This window comes from Physeter macrocephalus, chromosome 1 (assembly GCF_002837175.3).
Source record: "Physeter macrocephalus isolate SW-GA chromosome 1, ASM283717v5, whole genome shotgun sequence".
Lineage (NCBI taxonomy): Eukaryota > Metazoa > Chordata > Mammalia > Artiodactyla > Physeteridae > Physeter > Physeter macrocephalus.
The window spans coordinates 79,035,479-79,054,741 of NC_041214.2; the positions used below are offsets into that span (position 1 = coordinate 79,035,479).

General features: G+C 41.6%; 1 long non-coding RNA gene across 2 annotated transcripts in view; it reads left to right on the forward strand.

Moving 5' to 3' along the window:
* The window catches only part of LOC114486586 (uncharacterized), an 81,758-nt gene that overhangs the window by 24,121 nt on the left and 38,374 nt on the right, over positions 1 to 19,263 (forward strand). Inside the window, exon 3 of one of the 2 annotated variants that reach the window (XR_003680581.2) lies at positions 3,003 to 3,315. The exons of the other annotated variant lie outside the window; for it this stretch is intronic. This is a non-coding gene — a long non-coding RNA (uncharacterized lncRNA). Of the gene's footprint in view, positions 1 to 3,002; positions 3,316 to 19,263 lie in introns of those variants that run through there. 2 annotated transcript variants of the gene reach the window in all.

Sequence of the window (19,263 nt, forward strand, 5' to 3'; positions counted from 1 at the left end):
ACGAAGTGAGAGAGTGGCATGGACATGTATACACTACCAAACGTAGGGTGGATAGCTAGTGGGAAGCAGCCGCATGGCACAGGGAGATCAGCTCGGAGCTTTGTGACCACCTAGAGGGGTGGAATAGGGAGGGTGGGAGGGAGGGAGATGCAAGAGGGAAGAGATATGGGAACATATGTGTATGTATAACTGATTCACTTTGTTGTAAAGCAGAAACTAACACACCATTGTAAAGCAGTTATACTCCAATAAAGATGTTAAAAAAAAAGAGACGTCATAGTACATACCCTCCATTCCTATATTGGCAATGGAGCGTGGTAGACCAGAAGACTGTGGCCCACTGCCTGGGTTTGCCCCCGTTTTTGTCACTTGCTTGTTGTTGTGGAAACTTAAGCAAGTCACTTAGTCCTTTGAGCCTCAGTTTCTTTGTGTGCAAGCCTATTACACAGGTTGTCATGATGATTCAGAAGATAAAGTATATAACTGTACCTGGCACATCAGTAGTTTCCTAATACATAGTAATTATTTTTAGTTATTAATAACCATTCAGCCAGTTTCCCAATTCCTCCTGTGACCTGTTTCAGCAACTCCCAACTATGTCTTAGCGGCTCATTCTTCTGTTGGGTTTCCACATGACCCTCACGTTGGACACACAACTTTCTCTTTCCCAAGTTACAGCATTGGTGGTACTCCATCCTGCAATGTCCCGCAGACATTCTTGGAGAACAGCCTCTGGCATTTCCAGGTCCCAGGACTCTGCCTGTCCAGAGGTGACTTCCTGGGCTGCGCTCCCACCCATCACATCCAGACAGGACCAACCCCAAAGCCTTTGAAAGACTCTGGTTGTACGTAGAGGAGACTGTTCCCAGGGAAAATGAGCCCATGAAGCAGCCTCCTTGGAAGTGTTGGAGAGGTGCATAGCTCTCAGTTCAGCCTTCACCATTTCAATGATATGATGGCACTGAATGGCGAACTGCCCCAGCTTTGGTAGGAAGCAAGTCTGGGCACTGCCAACATAATAAACAGTTTGATCTCTCTTAATAAGGCCCGTCTGCCTGGGGTGGGCCAGAGCGGACAGACTCTCCTGGGGCTCCTAGAGCCAGATGCCTTTCAATGGGTTTTGCCATCAATCTTAATAAATACAAGGAGGCAGAAACTGGCATGATAAATTCAAAACAATCCTGACCTGGGAGGCTTGTGCTCAGAAACCCTCACCATTTCAAATCAATTCAGCCAATATTTACAGGGCATCTCCCATGAACCGGTCACTATACTAGGCAATGGGATTACAAAAATGAGTAAGATCGTCACTGTCCTGGAGATGCTTAGAGCTGCAGAGAGGTGAGGAGTGGGACAGATGAGGGCCAAGAGGGTAAAAAAGTATTATAGGTTCTAACACAGGGACATAAATAGGGTGTAAGGGGTACACTGAGGAAAGAGGGGTCAGTTCTCCTGGGATTAGGAGGGTCAGAAAAGTCTTCACAGGGGAAGTGACCCAGATATCAGGTCAATGAATATTTATTGACTGTTAACTGGCACCAATTTCTGTGTTAGAGGATTTCACAGGCATTATCTCTTTTATGCTTCACAAAAACCCTGTGAAGTAGGTACTATTATCCCTGTGATTTTCAAAGATGGGGAAACGTAAGTCCAAAGGTCACATGGCTAATGAATGATATGGAGCTTTGGTAGAATTAGAGCCCTCAGTCTGACCACCCAAGCAATGGATGTCCTAACTTTGGGGGGGTCTCTTTTGCTCACGCACATAAGCTTCAGCCTAGCACTTATATAAGTAGATGCCCAGATATCTACTCATCATTCTGGTGACAGGAAAATTAGTGCAAGTGAAACCCACAAACAGAGAAGCTAAGGTGAACCCCCCTCCCTCATATTCCCACTTCCTTCCTCATTATCTAGCTCAGTTTTAGAGGCCTTAAACTTGCCAAAAAAAAAAAAAAAAAAAAGAATTCTTTGCCTCCAGAAGCCACTATGCTTCTGTTTCATCATGTTTGCCTTGAAATTAACAAAGAGCCTACTGCCGAGGACACCGAAGTAGGATGGGTGGTAGGCTGAGAAGAGAAGGATAACAGTGGCAGTGGGGTGGGGAGGAGGGAGGGAGAGGGGAATAGGAGGGAGTCCTGCCAGGGCTGTGAGGACCTAGGGCTAAGCGACAGGAAGAGAGGGGTGAGTGTGGAGGCAGAGACCTAATCATATGGGGAGAAGAAGATACGGAGGGTGAAAAGGAGATGGCCCACTGATCCAGAGAGAGAAGCAGGAAGAACCATAGCAGGGCTCAAAGAGGGCAAAAAAAGGACAGTTTTCACATATTCAGTCAATTCTGGCTACTCCTGCCTTGATCCTTGTGTCCCAGACCTGAAGCCTCTTTGGAGGGATACTGTGCTGGCTTCTTAAAAGTATAGACTCAAGTATTGGAAGTACTGGTTTCTGAAGGAAGAGGCTAGACCTCAGGCTCTCCATCAGTAAAGGAGGGGAGTGAGGATTAGCCCAGGTGATCTTTCCAGCTCTGACACTCCAGGACATCAGGGCCAGCCCATTTCCCTGGCTTTGGTTGGATAGAGAGGATACTAAGAGTCTGGGGACTTGAGCCAGCTCTGTAGGACCATGTGAAGAAGTGGCAGATTTAAAACAGAATCAATAAATAAGTTGCTACTTAAGGAAGGCAATCTTAGGCCTACCCTCCTTCATGTAGTTTTCCCCAAATCCTTTTGTTGTCATACCATATTTCCCTTTCCCCATGTAGACTCAGCTTTAACTGAGCAGTTACTTACAGACTGAAGAGGTCACGAGGTGCAAGACCCTAGCACAGGGTAGTAGGCAGAATCATGTCCCTTGGATATTAGGCCCAAATCCCTGGAACCGGTGGAGGTTACCACATTTGTAAGAAGGGCTCTGCAGGTGTGATTAAGTTAAATTTTTGAGATGAGGTGATATTCTGGGTTATCCAGGTGCGCCCTAAATGCAGTCTCATGTATCTTTCTAAGTGGGAAGCGGGGGAGATTTGACGCAGACAGAGGAGAAGACCATTTGAACAACACTGGCCTTTAAGATTGGAGCGAGTGATACAGCAACAAGCCAAGGAATGCCAGAAGCTGGAAGAGGCAAGGAATAGATTCTGCCCTAGAGCCTCCAGACAGAGTGCAGCCCTGTGACCCATTGATTTCTGTCCAGTCAGACTGATTTTGGACTTCTGACCTCCAACACTGTGAGAGAATATATTTCTGTTGTTTTTAAGGCACTAAGTTTGCAGTAATTTGTTACAGCGGCTGTAGAAAATGAATACACCCAGTCTCATCCTGCCCCCTGACTCATGCCTACACATTCTGCACACATGCCCTGCAGTCTGAGTGTGTCATGGGCTTTCTGTGTCCCTTGGAATGATGGGGCATCTGGACTCTCTGGGCAAGCTGTAATGAGAAAGCCATGGACTTGGAGGTACGGAGAGAACCTGAATTGGAGATCCAGTTCATTGATTTTTGTCGTGGGCAGAAGACTTAGCCTTTCCAAGCCTGTTTTCTCATCATAAGATGGGAGCGGTAATCCCTGACTATCTCACTGCTGTCATGTTAGGACTACATGATATAATGGACTTAAAGGTGGTTTGTCACCTTTAAAGCTCCGTGTACCTTCTTATTTTTCATTAAATCCTGCTTCCTGTGCACAATCCGGAGCAGATCCCTAGTGATATGCAAGTAAGAGTCAGGTTGGGAGAGTCTTCTGTGGCTCTTGGTAGCTCTGGCATTTCTCTGATTCTGTGAACAGGGAGCAGTGGCACAAGGTATGAATGATTCTAGGGAGGGTTTATGGATGTAAACCCTTTTCCAGTCCCGCCTAAACTGGGGTCACCGTGTACTTTGTCCATAGATTGATCAAGACTATAAAAATCCTAGATGTGTTCATGACCTTAGCATCACCAAGGTGAAAGGACCTGGCATGAGTCTGATAATTTGCTGACAATGTGTTATTTGCTTTATGTCTCCAGTACCTAGCATGGAAGCCCCAATAAATGTTTATTGGATGAATGACGGAATGAATGGATATATGAATGAATGAATGAACGAATGAATGAATGAATGAAAAGAAATGAGCCCTGAATATCCACAAAACCTCCATATCACAACCTTCTTATATCCTCCAGTATAGTCCCTGTTTATGGGTTCTTGGTTTTTTTTAAACATCTTGATTGGAGTATAATTGCTTTACAATGGTGTGTTAGTTTCTGCTTTATAACAAAGTGAATCAGCTATACATATACATATATCCCCATATCTCCTCCCTCTTGCATCTCCCTCCCACCTTCCCTATCCCACCCCTCTAGGTGGTCACAAAGCACTGAGCTGATCTCCCTGTGCTATGCGGCTGCTTCCCACTAGCTATCTACTGTACATTTGGTAGTATATATAAGTCCATGCCACTCTCTCACTTCGTCCCAGCTTACCCTTCCCCCTCCCCGTGTCCTCAAGTCCATTCTCTATGTCTGCATCTTTATTCCTGCCCTGCCCCTAGGTTCTTCATAATGTTTATGGGTTTTAACCTAAGTTCTCCTGTCTCACACTATCTCCCTGGATTTCTGTTCTGAGCTTGGTTGGAACAAATTCTTTCAAGTCTCCATTAAAGAATCACTTCCAATACCATTAAGTACTGTCCATGGTCCTCTCCTGAATTTACTGGTTACCTTTAATCACCATCCATTTGGGTTTCCACCACTGCACTGGACCCTAGGGGTACAGCAGCAGCCAGCCTTGTTGTCTGAGGACAGAACCCTCTCTGTCCCATATTCTGTTAGAACATCCAGCTGCACCTCAGGACCAGCAGCAGCAGAATTAGAGTCCCCCAACTTCTATCCCACCACATCTTACCTCTTTTACGTAGCCTGCTAAAGTCCAAGCATGGTTTCCCCAGATTCTATTAGCGACATACTTAGGAGAAGAATGAGGACCAAAAATTTCTATAGATCAAATGGAATTTTTGAGAAGCTTGGTTTTCTTTCTTTTGTATTGCTTGTTACAGTAGTGTATGTTCATTGTATAGAGCTCAGAAAGTACATAAAAGCATAAAGTATTAGATAAAGTCATTAGATGGCACAAACAAATGGAAAGATTTTCTGTGCTCATGGATTGGAAGAATTAATATTGATAAAATGTCCATACTGCCCAAAGCAATCTAGAGATTCAGTGCAATCCTTATCAAAATACCAATGGCATTTTTCACAGAAATGGAACAAATAATCCTAAAATTTGTATGGAGCCATGAAAGACCCTGAATAGCCAAAACAATCTGAGGGAAGAACAAAGCTGGAAGTATTATGCTCCCTGATTTCAAACTGTACTACAAAGCTATAGTAATGAAAACTGTGTGGTACTGGCACAAGAACAGACACATAGATCAGTGGAACAGAAAATAGAGCTCTCCAAAAAGCCCACGCTTATATGGTCAGTTAATTCATGACAAAGGAGACAAGAATATACAGTGGGGAAAAGACAGTCTCTTCAATAAATGGTGTTGGGAATACTGGACCACTTTCTTACACCATATAAAAAATAAACTCAAAATGGATTTAAAGACTTAAGTGTGAGATCTGAAACCATAAAACTTCTAGAAGAAAACATAGGCAATGTGCTGTTTGACATCAGTCTTAGCAATATATGTTTGGATCTGTCTCCTCAGGCAAGGGCAACAAAAGCAAAAATAAACAAATGGGACTACATCAAACTAAAAGGCTTTGGCACAGTGAAGGAAATTATCAACAAAATTAAAACGCAACCTACTGAATGGGAAAAAATATTTGCAAATGATATATTTGATAAGGGGTTAATATCCAAAATATATAAAGAACCCACACATTTCAATATCCAAAAAAGAAATAATTCAATTTAATAATGGGCAGAGGACCTGAATAGACATTTTTCCAAAGAAGACACACAGATAGCCAATAGGCACATGAAAAGATGCTCGACATCGTTAATCATCAGGGAAATGCAAATCAAAACTGCAATGAGATATTACCTCACACCTGTCAGAATGGCTATTACCAAAAAGCCAAGACATAACAAGTGTTGATGAGGATGTAGAGAAAAGGGAACCTTTGTGCACTGTTGGTGGGAATGTAAATTGGTGCAGCCACTTTGGAAAACGGTATGGAGTTTCCTCAAAAACTTAAAAATAGAACTACCATACAATCCAGCAATTTCACTTCTGGGTACCCACCCATAGAAAATAAAAACACTAATTTGAAGAAATATATGTACGCCTATGTTCATTACAGCATTATTTACAATTTTCAAGATATGAAAGCAACCCAAGTGTTTATTGATAGATGAATGGATAAAGAAGATATAGTATATATTAAATATATACAATGGAATATTACTCAGCCATAAAAAAGAATGAAATCTTGCCATTTGCAACAACATGTATGGACCTAGAGGGTATTATGCTAAGTGAAACAAGCCAGACAGAGAAAGACAAGTACTATATGAATTCACTTATATGTGGAACCTGAAAAACAAAACAAATGAACAAACATAACAAAACAGAAACAGACTCACAGATACAGAGAACAAACAGGTGGTTGCCAGAGGGGAGGGCAGTGAGGGAGGAGTGAAACAGGTGAGCGAGATTAAGAGGTACACACTTCCAGTTACAAAATAAATGAGTCACAAGGATGAAGTGTACAGCATGGGTGATATAGTCAGTAATATCATAATAAATTTGTATGGTGACAGATAGTAACTAGACTTATCATGGTGATCATTTTGTGATATATAGAAATATCAAATCACTATGTTGTACACCTGAAACAAATGTAATATTGTATGTCAACTATACTTCAACAAAAAAAGAAAAAAAAGTCATCATAATTTTACCATCTAGGGTCAATCACTATTAACATTCTGGTATATTTCCTTCCAGTCATTTTTCTATAATATTTACATAATTGAGATCATAGAGTATACACAATTTAAATTTTTCTTTCTAAATGTAACATTTAGCATAAAGCATTTATATCATAAAAATGCTCTATAAATATAATTATTATGTATTATATATATTAGTTGCTGCATAATATTTTTCAATCTAATATTAACAATGATTTATAGATGTAATCCTGAGTCAGCTCTCCCTTAGTGCTCCAACTCCGTCCTATATTCTTTGTTCCCTGTACAATCCATTTGCAGAACTCAGCATCACTTTGAGCTCTCTAAGAAGAATTCGTTCATTCCAAAGCAACAATGAGCAATGAAGAATGTAGACTGGTACTGAAGATTTGACAGGGTAGATAGAAGAAAGATACTGCAATGAATTATCCTGAAGCAAACAACTTGACTAAATGCATCTCTTAGCCACTTCTGATTTATATTAAGCCCCTATGTGGCTGGAGCACCAGCAGGAGTTTTTTCATTTTTGTTTTTGTTTCCCAATTCTTCTTTCCTTCTTCCTACATACTACCCGCAGCCCCCCATTATATATTTTTTTAACTACTAAGAGCTCCTAGGTAAACAGACTAACACTCATCCTGGGACTCAGGAAAACAAAGGGTCTTTGAACACCTGGACCCACGTACCTTCTGTAGAAAGTAATTTAATGACAATCATTTGATAATTGAATAGGCCTTAAAAATAACCAATCCATCCCCCCATCCCCACTGACCTCATTTATCATCATCGTGTATATCTTCCAGACACATAAAATTCCTTCCCTAAGAGTAAATGACTTTCTCAATTTCATTAAACTGGTGTATAATAAAATCTCCTTAATTTGTTTTTCATGGGATCAACTCTTTCTTACTTGGGTCTGAATAAGAAAAACTTGTTTTAAGGAAAAAAAAAGGAAAACCGTGCATACAAATATGAAACTTGTATATGTGAATTCCATAGATTCCCAGAAAATCTAATCAAGGGATGTTTTATTGGGGGAAGAAGGGAACGGTGACAGTTTAAACAAAATCCATTCGGTAGAAAGAAGGCATTGGACGAGTGAGGAAGCCTAAAACCGAGGGTCAGGAAATGGTATTTTTATCTTCTGGGAAGGTCCCTGTCGCTGTCAACAGAAGACCTGTCCGCGTAAGGAGGGTCCTGCCTAGAACGCTGGATCCAGGGGTGCACAGCTCATTTCTGAAAACCATAGCCAGTTGGAGCTTGTTCAAAGGGAATTACGATAACCATTCGAAGGGCTATAAGAAAAGCCTGAAAGAAGGGACCAGTGGCTCCGTGTTAAGCATCCGGAGGAAGTAAACGGGGTGGGGGTGATTCCCACTTACAACCAGGCAAAGACGGGTCCAACTTGCAAATCGTGAGAGACTGTAAGCAACAGAAGATGCAGGAGGTCCCCGAGAAGAAAGTGCCAAGGCAGAGACGGAAGCAACAACCACCCCCCATGAGCTGACCAAAAGCATTGCCTCCTCACAGCTTTTGTTTGTGAGCAAGATAATAGCACGCTCTACTGGGAGTGGTGTAGCTAAATAGCCGCCCTGAGGGGCACCCCCTCTCTTGGAGCCTGGGGACTCTGCAGAACCTGGAGGTGGTTCCCTGCCCCTTGCTCTACCCATCAAGTGTCCTGTCTGTTACCCGAGCCTCCCAGAGTGAGGGTCTGGGGATGACGGTGGGCTAGGGTTGCAGGTTTAGCACAATCTTCCCCCCTCAAAACAACCAGAAAAATCCAGGATCTCCAGGTAAATTTGAATTTCAGATAAATATTTTTTTTAGTGTAAATATGTTCCAAATATTGCACAGCAACGCTAAGATGATGACAAAACTAATGACTGTCCAAGTTTCCCATTAATAGTAAAGAAGGGCTTCCCTGGTGGCGCAGTGGTTGCGCGTCCGCCTGCCTATGCAGGGGAACCGGGTTCGCGCCCCGGTCTGGGAAGATCCCACGTGCCGCGGAGCGGCTGGGCCCGTGAGCCATGGCCACTGAGCCTGCGCGTCCGGAGCCTGTGCTCCGCAACGGGAGAGGCCGCAACAGAGGGAGGCCCGCATACCACAAAAAAAAAAAAAAAAAAAAAAAAAAATAGTAAAGAAAAGAGGAAGTTAGAGAAATAAGGAACTGAGTTATTAGAGAAGCAGTCTGTATGTGTGTGTGTGTGTGTGTGTGTGTGTGTGTGTGTGTGTGAGAGAGAGAGAGAGAGGTATTGAGAGATTAAACTGTCAGCACTGTCGCACTGTCACTGGTCGAAGACAGATGCTTAGGGAACTCACAAGAAGATAAAAATGCTTTTTAAAAACCTAGGTTCCACTGTAAACAGAAAACAAGTCATTTATGTGGATTTTCCACCATTTCTGGGTGTTTTCTTTTAAGATCCCACATTTTTTCTCCTCATAAGGGTCTTTTGTACTTCACCATCAGAACTGTGATTTGAGAGCTTGCCTGTGCTCTCCAGGTACCCTCTTAGCCACGAAATCACACCTATTCTTTGCAGAGGCTCTGACATCTGCCTGCCCCAGGTGCAGGGTGGATCTTTAAGGAGGTCCAGCTATCTTCCCTCACATCATCGTGAACTAACTGTGAGACTACTTGGAAGTTTTTTTCCCCAAAGTTCCTTTCCACCCACACCACGACCACATCACCATCACAACTTCCTTACTGGTTGGAATTTGGTCTAGAAAAGTTTATCTGCTACTTCCTTTACTCCCTGGGAGATAAAATAGTCAGAAAGGCAAATTATGAATGTATCAGATGCTCTGCTTTTAGCCAAATGATGTTCCACAGATCTGAATAGTACAAGTTCCCAGCTTACTATATTCTCCCTGGGGCCAGTTTTATGACCTATATCAGAAACGCACCCTCCATTTCCTCTCTCTGACCAGGCTCTATCATGTCTTTTCCCCCACTTGAGCTTGCCCACTTGCTCCTTTGCCTGGTGCTCCTCTCGGGAGCATTGTCCATTTCCAGATAGCCTAAACCTTCTTGACTTCTGTCTCTGCTTTGGCCTGTTGGTGGTGGGTATGTGCTTTATGAATGGCACCTGTCCTTCAGTTGTCCTATTTCAGCCTTGAGGCCCATATTGCTGTGACCCAGAGAGCCATGCCAGAGCACATGGGATGCCCCGTGGATCACCTGTTTCACTTTGCTCAAGACGCAGATTTTTGGGACATCTGCAATGAGAAATATTGTCTCAGGCATCCCAGGGAGGCACCTCGGATTCTCTTACTCATCTTGTGGTGGTGGTCTGCCCAGGGTTCCTTTCCTTCTCCTGCTTCTAGTGATAAGAACTTCCTCTTCCCTTGGAAACTGCCCTCCTCCAACCCCCTTATGTCTCTTCTGGAACCATCAGTTGCAACACCCCACCCTCTGGCCACAGGGGAAGTTTCATCAACCCCTGGATGAATCCGCCCAGGCAGTTTCATCCCATCTTTCTATCACAGAGACAAGCTCACGAGACAGCACATGTATCAATTTGGATCAGTCTTCCCCTGAGAGCACCTATGAGGTCATTAGTGGGGTGATTTAGACCTGAATGGTGGGTAATAATGATCCCCTCTCCTCCTGCTAAAATAACCCCATCCTTAAAGACAAGTAGAGCTGAGTGGTGGAGGCAGGGACAGATCCGGTGACATCATTCAAGTCCCTTCATCCAGTTATGCCTGTGGCTACCCCACTCCTGGACTTCCATTTTTTGCTTCCCCTGCTTTGCATTGGGTTTAACATTTGCAGCTAAAGAGTCCTGAACAACACACACTTGGCATCTACCGTTCTCCCTGGACTTAACTGACGCTAAGTGCCAGCACATGCATTCTCTCCCACAGTTCTCAACATCAGTCCCATCAACTAGGCTGATCATCCCCATTGTAAACATAAAGGAGACTTAAAGAATGCACAGCTAGTAAAGAGCTCTGCTGGAATCGCAATGCATATTTTGACTCCAAGTCTTTTTCAAATTTTTTTACTGTGATTCACAGAAAAGAATTTTAATATGCTAAATATGCACATATTGTTAAGGTGAACCATATGAAACTGCAGATATTGGACCTTTTTGACCTTAAAATGGTAATTTCATATAGTTCAATCTCTATGTATGGTATAACAGAAACAAAAAGATTATGAAATAATACTTACCTCTGTTATGTATAATACATTGTAATACTTATATTTTATCCTACTTCATCTTTTTTTCTCTCTTTTTTTAAATTGAAGTTATAGTTGATGTATGATATTGTGTTAGTTTCAGGTGTACAAAAAAGTGATTCAGTTATACATGTAGATTCTTTTTTTTAATAGGTTATTATAAGACATTGAATATAGTTCCCTGTGCTATACAGTAGGTCTTTGTTGTTTGTCTATCTTATATATAATAGTGTGTGTCTGTTAATCCCAAACTCCTATTTTATCTCTTCCTATCCTACTTTATCTTTTAAAATGCTGGTCACAACCCACTAAACTGATTTCATGACACCCTAATGAGTTGTGACATGCAGTTTGAGAAAATATGACCTACACGAAACCATTCTGGTAACCATGCTTCTCTGAAATGTTAATCCCACTCCCTTTAAATATCACTTTAAATCTCTTGTGTAAACTTTCAGACACAAATGTCCTTCTTCATCATCGTTTCAGCCAGAGCTCATCTGCCTGGATTCTCTTCAGAAGTATCTAGAAGGGCTGCCTGCTAAGTCACACCTGGGGTATGGGATATGGTGAGCCCACCATGAGGATCACTCCAACTAAATTCAAGAACCACAACCTAGAAATTGTCATATGAAGTGAAGTAAACCAGACAGAGAGAGACAAATATCATGTGATACCACTTATATGTGGAATCTAAAAAAAAATACAAATGAACTGATATACAAAACAGAAACAGACCCACAGACATAGAAAACAAACTTATGGTTACCAAAGGGGATGGGGAGGAGGGATAAATTAGGAGTTTAGGATTAACATACATACACTACTATATTTAAAATAGATAACCAACAAGGACCTACTGTATAGCACAGGGAACTATACTCAATATTTTGTAATAACCTATAAGGGAAAAGAATCTGAAAAAAGATATATATGTGTGTGTAACAATCACTTTGCTGTATACCTGAAACTAACACAACATTGTAAATCAACTGTACTTCAATATAAATAAATTAATTAATTAAAATGTGAAAAATAATAAATTCAAGAACCACAAATGGGGTTGTAGCTACTTGCAATAATGAAAATGGTGATTCATAATAAATATTATTGTAGCAAGCATACCACCATTAGCCCAAAATGAAATCTAAATTTCTCTAAATGTGTCTGGTTGACTTGTGGTCTGATTAGCCCGCACCAGTTAATTTCGTGTGGGTCCCTGGAAGAATTAATTTTTGTGAAATTAACTCGTCCAAGGCCTTTGGTTTTGTCTGAATGAGAAGGAAGGTTTGTGCTGAAAAACCTGATTCGTGGAGAGAAGTGATGAAGAGGGCAGATGGGCATCTGTTCCCTTACTGGCCCGGGGGGTTGGTGTCCAAGCCCCAGGGAGAGAGGGGCTCCAGGAGCTCTTCCGATGCAGGGCTCTGTTGCACCCAAGAGACAGTATGTGACATGGGGTGGGAGTGGCAGAGGAGATTCTCGGCCATTGGCGTCATGCCCACTGGGCAAGCTCTAGAGCAGGAGAAAGTGAGGGGCAGGAGCTGTGCCTCTGGTATCAGATTGTGTGGGGTGCCCGGTAGAGGTCCCCTGGAAGTGTGACAAGTCCTTAAGGGGAAGTTTATTGGCACCAGGGCCCAGATTGCACCACAAGGGTAGCAGCCAGTGAAGCGTGGATAGTCACTGCTAATGGCACCTCACCAGCTAGTAGGTCTGGTGAAATTCAGGTTTGCATTAAGCAAGCACAGTCACATTACAGAACATCGTGTTTGCAGAGTACATTACACAAATTGCTTTCAAGTACATATTTCGCAAAGCTCACAGCAACTCTAGGAGGTGGGCAGGGATGGCACAGGATCCCTATTTTTCAGGAAGCAAAGGTTGTAGAGGGAAGGTGGTGGGCATGAAATACCATGGCTAAGATAATATGGCTGGAAAACAGCCGAGTCAGGATTCAAACCCAAGTCCTCACACTGCTGGTTTCTGTTCTTTCTGCTGTGCAGATGGTTCCCATGGCAACCCTATTAAACTGCCCAAACAGTGGTGTGCAGGAGGGAAAGAAAACCAGGATGGCAAGGGTGGGCGCCAGCTCCCCCAACCCTCCCTTATCTCCCCAGTGCCTTGTGGTCCAGAACAGTGAGTCATCCAGCAGCACGCTCCCTCCTTCCACACCCATTTGACACACCTACTCTCCAATCCCTCTTCAAAATGGACTGCAAAGCCAGATTTTGTGGGCATCTCCCCACAGGGCTGGGAGCGCTGGACTCAGGAGGCTGCTGCAGACAATCCTAGTAGCTGTCCTCACCCATCACCCCTCCTTGGAATCACCCACCCAGCAATCAACTTTAAGGTAGATGGCAATGGACCTTCCCAATGAAAGTCCCCGAGAGCAGCTTCCATGTCTCTACTTTTCTTTGGAGGCTGATTCCATGCACTGAGCACCCGCTTTGGGTCAGGCCTTATGTTTGGCCTTTTATATGCATTTATTTGATTTTCACTCTGTCTGAACTAAGGGAGCACGACCATCTCATATTACAGGTGAGGAAGTTCACGTTCCCAGTGTCATACAGGTGGTAATAAGCAAAGCTCAGATTAGGACCAGATGTCCTGCTACCCGCTCTGGACAGCTTTCAACCACACCATATTGTTTGGGGGCTCATTTTTCCTGCTCTGGAAGGAGAGGGCATGGATGTGTGGGAAATGAAGCAATGATAACCGCTGGATGGGGTTCCTGCAGATGAACAAACTCACCTGTTCCCAACTGGTATGTGGCAGATACACACTGGGAAGCCTGAGCTGTGTTTAAATGCTGACCGGTTGGTAAATTGCCACCTGAGTGACTTTGCAGCATCCCAGCAATGCTGGTCAGTTCTCCCAGGACTTTACAAGTCAGCAAATAAAGGGCTATCGCCAGGGCCTCAGGGGCCTCAGGCCCATGGTCACCCCAGTGCTTTGATCACTGTTCACTCTGACTGGCTGGCTGTGCCTGTGCTATACCTGTTATATATTTTGGCATCACTTCTGCCTGACCTAATGAATGCCATGGAATGGAGGCTCTTGGATGCTGAGCAATATCTGAAATGCTTAGTTGGATTATGGCTTAAGAAACATCCTGCTTTCAGAGATAACTTGTAGGTGATGAGGTGTGTTCCAGAGTGAGGGGCCATGGGTGCTGGTGCAGATTGGCTCAAGGATTCCCCACGATTCAGAAAAGATGCTCCCTACTGTATAGCACAGAGAGCTATATTCAGTATCCTATGATGAACCATAATGGAAAAGAATATTTTAAAATGTATATAATCAATATATGTATAACTGAATCACTTTGCTATACAGCAGAAATTAACACAACATTGTAAATCAACTATACTTCAATTTTTAAAAAAGCCTAAAAAAGAAAAGATGCGTGCCTGCAAAAGCGAGATAGCATGAGATTCTTCAAATGAGCCCTATCATCTTATTGATTCTCATGATAAAAATCAGAATTACACTGGAATGGTTAGCTCATTACTGATGGACAAGTACCCGTTTCTGATCGGGCAGAGCTTGAGAAGAGTCCTGTGCCTGAAGCCTGCTCGCTGTTGGTTTACAGGATTGCTTCTGGAGAACTTGGAGAACTTGCCACACTTTACTGACCTTGGGGTCTCCCGTCTGCTGCCACCTCTCAACCCTTCTCAGAATATAAGAAATCCTCTAATCCCTGAAGATATTGACTCCACACTCAGAACTTGTGGAAACTGGCTCCTTTCCTTCAATTTCTGCTGGAAAATAATCATAATACCTCCCATTTAATGAACAACTCTGACATGCCACACACTGAGCTAGGTGGTTAACAGACTTTATCTCCTTCACTCCTCACCACAATTGTACTATGTCCATTTTATAGACAAGGAAACTGAGGCTTGGAGACATTTAAAAATATTATTCATGTTAACCCAGCTGGTAAGTAGGAGAACCAGTTGTCAAACTCAAGTCTGTTGGACCTCAGATCTCATGTTCCCTGCTTAATAGTCTGGGTGGTCAAGGCACCTAACTGTGCTCTAAGGCCAATACAGGGTCTGGCTGCTGCCTTCTACTGTGACCTCATCCTGTATTCTACTCGCCCCCTCACTGTGCTCCAGCCACACACACCTTCTTTCTGTTCCTCAAATGCACCCAGATGGCTTCTGCCAATGTGCTTTTGCTCTTGTGGCCTGCTGTGCCTGGAATGTAGAAACTCTGCAACTTCTGGAAATGTAAAGATATGTAAGACACAGTGCCTGCCCTTGGGAAATCTACATATCTGGTGATGGGAGGCTGACCCGTAGATAGATCATTATAATGCAGTCTACTAAATTCGTTAATGGACATCTCTAAGACATAACAGAAATACAGGGAAGTAAAACTGACCGTGTGTGTGTGTGTGTGTGTGTGTGTGTGTGTGTGTGTGTGTGTGTGTGTAAGAGGACAGCTGCCAGGAAAGACTTTATCGAAGAGTGATGCTTAGCCGAGTCTTAAAGAACAAGCAGGAGTGAACAAGATGGAGTGTGTAGGAGAGGGAAGGTTGTGACACATTCCTGGCAAAGAAGACAATGGGAGGAAAAGCCCAAAGATGAGAAACAGTGGCGTGTGTGATGTGGGTGATCTGCGGTTTAGTGTTGCTGGAACATAAAATGGTAAGAGATGCAGTAGGAGGTAGGCAATAGTTGGATTGGGGACAGTCCTATGGTTAGGGAGACCAAATAATTTCCTAAAGGGTACTTTGAGAGTGGGCGCTAGCAAGCTGGGACCTCAAGACAACAGGAATAACCTGGAACTATCCTGGGGACACCTCAATGTATAGTCACTCTCACCTAGAGTCTACACTGAGGAATTTGAACCTCAGTCTATGCACAGTCGGGAGACATTGACAGTTTTAAGAGGGAGGTGGCAAAACCAGACTTAATTGTTAAGGGTTATTCAGGCACCAATGTGGAGGATGGATTGAAGGGATGCCAGGCTGAAGGGGAGGACCACTTAGGATGCTCTGGCAATAGCATAAGAGAGAGTGGGGATGGGTTGGAGGTGATGGTGTGGCAAAAGGTAAAAAGAAGAAGGATTTTTTTTCAAGGAATGAAGGAGTACTGAGGAGGTAAGATCTTCAGGGTTTTATGACTGGTGAAGAGAAGGAAGAAAAAGGAATAAACTTCCCTCCTTGGGTTCCTAATTAGGACACTGGGTAGATGGCAGTACCACCCACACTAAGTAGAACAGGCTTTGGAGTGTTGGGTTTCCCCTTGGACAGGTTGATCTGAGGTGCCCGTGGGATGTCTGAGGGAAGGAGTCCAGGAGACTGTTTGTTGTGGCTCTGGAGCTGTGCAGAAAGGGCTGGAGTCTTATCTAGAGCTCATCAGAATACAGAAGGGTATCAAGAGAGTGAAACGAACTCTCAGAGAGAGTATGTTCGGTAAGAAGAATGGTGGCCTAACACTATTTCCATTCTCCTCTTGGCAATTTTCTTTCAAAAAATAAACTTTATTTCACTAACAGGATATTTAATTAACACTCTAATAACTTGTGAAAATTAATGAGCTTATGATTTTTCCCTTGCAAAACCTGCCTCAGTTTCTCCAAATTCTTAATTACATTGTTATTTTCTACAAACTGTTAGTTGTGTATGGCATGGCTTATTGCCCATGGTTTGTAGGGGTCATTGTTTCGTTCACTAGGTTGCCACTGGAGACTGGCAATGATGACAGGGCTGCAGGAATCGTGCTGCGCTGGGGCTTCTATTTTTTAACTTCTAATTTATCTTTTTTTAATCTTATTTTTGAATATGTAATACATTCACATGATTTATAAATAAAATAAATATATATGAATATATAAATATATACAGCAAAATGTGTCTCACCCACCCCTATCCCTCAACCCTACAATTCCCATCCATCCAGGTAACCATGGTCGTCAATTTCGTGTATGGCTTTCCAGAGTTTCCTTAGCATACATGAGCAAATACAAATATATATTCTATCTCCCCCTACTCCCTGCCATTTTTACACAAAAGGTGTTAAATGATACTTACAGTTCTGACTTTGCTGTTTACACCTAATATATCTTGAATATTTTTCCATATCAGAACATAGAAAGGTTCATTATTCTCTTTAAACCATAATTTACTTAGCTAGTCTCCTACTGATGGACATTTGGGTTATTTCCATATATTTGCTGTTATAAACACCAATGTCATGAATAACCTTGTACATGTGTTATTTTACACTTGTGTAAGTATCTTTATAAGATGCGTTTGTAGATGTGGAATTGCTGGCTTCAATATTTTATTTTGGGAGATTACTGCCAAATTGTCCTCCATAGTGGTCATACCAACTTCCATTCCTATCATTAATGAATGAGAGTATCCCTCTCCCCACAGCCTTCCTGACAGAAAGTAATATAAAACTGATTATGGAAATGGAAAATGGAAGTGACTCAGGGTAGTTTAAATTTGCATTTCTCTTAGTTCTCTTAGTTTGAGTAAAGCTAAACAAATATTTTCATTTGTTCCTTGTATGTAAACTATTCGTCGATAACTATGCTTGTTTTTCTATTGAATTTTTGGTCCTTTTACTGATTTTTAGGAGAATTAGACCTTTGTCTAGCATGACTAGATCTTTGTCTGTGATATTAGTTGCATTTACTTTTTCTAGTTTGCCATTTTTAGTCTTTGGTGTTTTATTTACCATGCAGAGGTTTATTTTTTACTTTTTTAAGGCAGTTAATGTATCATTCTGTTCTTTTGTAGCTTCTAGGTTTTGAATCATTTTAAAGACCTTCACCACTCCCAATTCTTAAAGGATTTTTTTTCCAGATTTCCTCTAGTATTTGAATGATTTCAATTTTTAAATTGAAATCCATGATCCATTTAGAATTTATTCTGGTATACACTGTATAGTCTGAATCCAACTTAATATTTTCTAGAAGGCTGAGAATCAGTAGTCCCAATATCATTAACTCACTAGTTCCTACCTTCCCAACTAATTTAAAGGCTACTTTTATCATATTCTAAATTTCCATATGTGTTTGGATCTATTTCTTGACATCCTTGCTGTTGGTTTATGGGAGAATTTCATAATGTTTTAATTATTGACATCTTATCATTTGTTTTGATATTTGATAGGGATATTCCTATCCTTTTCATTGCTTTTTACCTCCTGGCCATTCTTCCTGTATTTAATTTTTTTTTTTCCTTTTAAACTTTTGCTTTTTACCTCCTGGCCATTCTTCCTGTATTTAATTTTTTTTTTTTCCATTTTAACTTTACAATCAGTTTGTCTATGTAAAAACAAAACAAACAAACAAACAAACAAAAACTAACTACTGGTATTTGTACTGTGATCAGCTTAAAGTTGTTGAGACCTCCTATCCCAAAATTGAAATATCTTATCATTCTTTCAAATCTTCTTTCATGAGTTTCAGGAGCTTTCTTTTTAAAAATAAAGATCTTGCATATTTCTCATGAAGATTATTCCTAAATGTTTTATCTTTTTGGTTTTTTTAATATGTGAAGTTTTCCCTTTCATTACATTTTCCAACCGGTTGTTATTTTTATGCTCTGCTACTTAACAGAATTCTGTTTTCTGTTGATTCTCTTGATTTTCTGGGTATAAATTCATTATTATCTCCAAGTGGTAATAATTTTTTTATCCTTTCCAATTTTTATAGCTTTAACTTCTTCCTATTTTCTCATTACTTAGTTTAGTACAAAATTTTAATAATTAGTAGTAAATGTGGATTTGTCTTCCTCCTAACTTTAGGGGAAATGTCTAATGTTTGTTGTTTTGAATGCAGCTGGCTCTTGGGCTGAAAGAGATGTATTTCATCACATTAGGGAAATATACAGTTACTCATAATTTACTGAGTGTTTTAACTCAAGAAATGGTATTGATATTATAGAAGTATCTCTAGAATATATTAAGGGGAAAAAGCAAGTTGGAGAAAAGAATGTATCATATACTACTGTTTGAGAAGAGGGATGTGAATGTATTAGGTAAAACCAAATGAAATTGCCAATATTGGACTATTTTTGACTTAACAAAAATAGCAATATCATATGACTCAGCCCAATATATATAATACATAATTGGTCATATTAAAAATATGGATTTGGGGGCTTCCCTGGTGGCGCAGTGGTTGAGAGTCCGCCTGCCGATTCAGGGGACGCGGGTT